General features: G+C 37.7%; 1 protein-coding gene across 1 annotated transcript in view; it reads left to right on the top strand.

Moving 5' to 3' along the window:
- TNFRSF19 (TNF receptor superfamily member 19) overlaps nt 1-2912 on the top strand; it is a 47523-nt gene that overhangs the window by 9512 nt on the left and 35099 nt on the right. The window lies entirely within an intron of this gene.

Genomic DNA, 2912 nt, shown 5'->3' with positions numbered 1-2912 from the left:
TGAACTGAACTTGTCTCTTCCTTACAAACTGCTTTCTATAAGCTATACCCCCCATAGGCACACTACTATTATTATTTGTATTATTAATATTAAACAGGATTTATATAGCCCACACATATTACGCAGCGCTGTACACTACTAATTCGTGTAATAGTAAATCCTACACGTCCTGCTTGTATAAAACTTTTGCTATATTAGAGCATGTATCAGAAATGTTTTTACTGATTTCAGCCAACCTTTTATTCTTCACTTTTGTCTTTATGCTGTAAATTATTACTTTTTAATCTTTAAATCTACATCATACTCTATTTTATTATATGTTGATGTGTACGAGAGATAGGGAGCTTGTTTAAATTTTTAATAGGCTTTTTGTTTTTCTTGTGGGGTGGGGAACTCCGCTGCCTGAAAAGAAATACCTGTTCTGCTAGCCTCCTGGCTCGGTGTCAATGGCCGTTGTTGCGATAGCCTGGGGAAGTAAGATGAAAGTGATCATTATGAAGCAAATGTTAAATGGCTGAAGCTATCCAGGAGCCAGCCAGCAGGAGAATGCTTTCAGCTGCAGGTCTTGACACTGTGCCGAGCAGTCTGAACTCCGGGTCCTTTCAGTTCTGACCTTGCAATTATCTAAATATGTAGATGTGAGACTGCCTCTCTTTTATGTGTGAGAGAATTCTCCTGGAAGGAAATCACTACTTGTAGATTAAATACTAATAAGCCAGTCTCTCATGGTTATTTTAGTCCACAATAACAATTTGGTATTTTTTACCTCTTTTATATACATATAGTCTTTGTTTGTATTATGTCTAGGGAGGATGTGGTTCTCACACTTCCCAGGGCTGTTTGGGAACAATTTATTTAGTCCCGTGTGCTGATTTTGGTGGCTGTTTCGGCTGTGAGCAACAGGTAAAATCATTGAGCGCCACTGATACTATTTAGAAAAACATTTTATTAAAATGGTAAGGTCCATTCTAATGAGTTTGAATGGTTTTCCCACCATCACTTTTAAAATTAAAAATCTTGTATGTATATGATATAACCCATGGCAACACATTACTTTACACTGATTTACAATATCCATAGTCATGTCAGAAGCTCATAATCATCAAATGTCTCCACCATAGCCGAAGGCTAATTTTAAGGGATGGGGTAGAAGCCAGTTACCTATGTATGTATGTATGTATGTATGTTTTTAGGATTTGAAAGGAATCTGGATTGTCCAGAGGAAACCCACACAAACATGGGGATAACATGCAAATCCCATGCCAATGGTGTCCTGGCCCAGATTAGAACCTAGGACCCCAGGGCTTCAAAACCACTTTAAGTTCAATCCAGTAGGACTTTTAGTCCATCAATCAAAACCCCTAAAACCCTGCATTCATATGTAAAATATTTTACTGTTCCAACTGAAAGGAATAAAATTCCAATCAGAATTTTATCAAAATGTATTACATCTTATTGTACTACATCTCATGTATTCACAACCAATAGGACCCTAAAAAAAACTCCATCCGTCAATCCCCTGCAGATTAACTTTGGGGTACAATCCTCTCGTCTGATAATTGTTAACAAAAGAAGTGCACAACGACTGGCCAACAACGCAGATGAACGAGGAATGTCGCTGGAAATGAACAACTGTCCTGGCTGATCTGATTGGTTGACGATTGTTCGCTGTCTATTGTGTGTACGGTCGTTCAGTGATTGTGGAAGGTTCTGCGGTACACTTTCTGCTTTACATGTCACTTCATGCCTCGTTCTTACGATGGTATCTAGCATATGTACATTATTGGTGGATTATATGTCAAAGATCGTATCGTTACAGCATGTACAGAATTGTGCACAATACGATCATTCAAAATAATTGTGAATAATCCTTGATCCGTTGTGAATTGTTCGTTTTCTAGCGACAATTATTGCATGTGTGTACCTAGCCTTACATGAAGTTTCTAGGACTTTTGAAGCAAATGGTGCCTGTAAACCATTTTGAGTATAGGATTGTCTGAAAATGCAGAAAAATTACGCCCACCTACGAATTGAAATGGATGGAGTTGGTTATGTCTGCCCTATAGACTTGGAGGAGTAAGTTTGGCTGGTGGTAAACCAGGCTACGGGCAAACAGAGAGGTGGGCTGGTGAGCTTATGTAAGATAAAAGCAGGAGGGGTTTGGGGTGGGCACAGCATGCTTGTTTCCATACTAGATTTTCTAGCTATAATGTATCCTTCATTTTCCAGAGTCCTCTGTAGGTTATGGACTGTGAAATGGCAGAATGGAACAATTTAGGCCATGCCATGAAATTTTGTCATACTGAACAACTGTGCCTGAGGGTTTTGATTTTTATCTCTATGTTAGCTACGCTTAGGTGTATCGGGAATTAACTAAAGTAGATGTAAACCATAGTTTAGTGATGTTTACATTGCTAAGTCTCTTTTGTACCATATATACCATATAAAATATTTTATTAAAATCTCTCCATTCTGTCGATCTTGTGCATTCTCTTTGTAGCAACTATGTTTACATTCCTGCAGTCCAGTTGACTTGATAACATTTCTTAGGGCAGGATTCCTGATACTGACGACATTGGACCAACTTGTGACAACAGAACAAAAGTGTCCTGAGGCCTGAACCGTTAAACTGCAGAGTTCTCCCCGGCCCGTTTTAGCTGGGTGCACCACCACAGCTTTTTTCAGTAGCCACTTGGCTGTTGGGTCACAATACAGCGGGAAAGGAAGCCAGATAAACTACTATTTATTTATTTTTTTACTTTTTTTTTTTAACATCATCATCAGACCATGCACGTAAAAACAATATATATATATATATATATATATATATATATATATATATATATGATATATATATATATATATATGATATATGCATTTGATGTACTCTTTGCATCATATTTCTCGTAGAT

Source organism: Pyxicephalus adspersus, chromosome 1, assembly GCF_032062135.1.
Source record: "Pyxicephalus adspersus chromosome 1, UCB_Pads_2.0, whole genome shotgun sequence".
NCBI classification, from domain to species: Eukaryota; Metazoa; Chordata; class Amphibia; order Anura; family Pyxicephalidae; genus Pyxicephalus; species Pyxicephalus adspersus.
The sequence above is the reverse complement of the archived record's forward strand: the minus strand, read 5'-3'. Positions and strand labels throughout refer to the sequence as shown.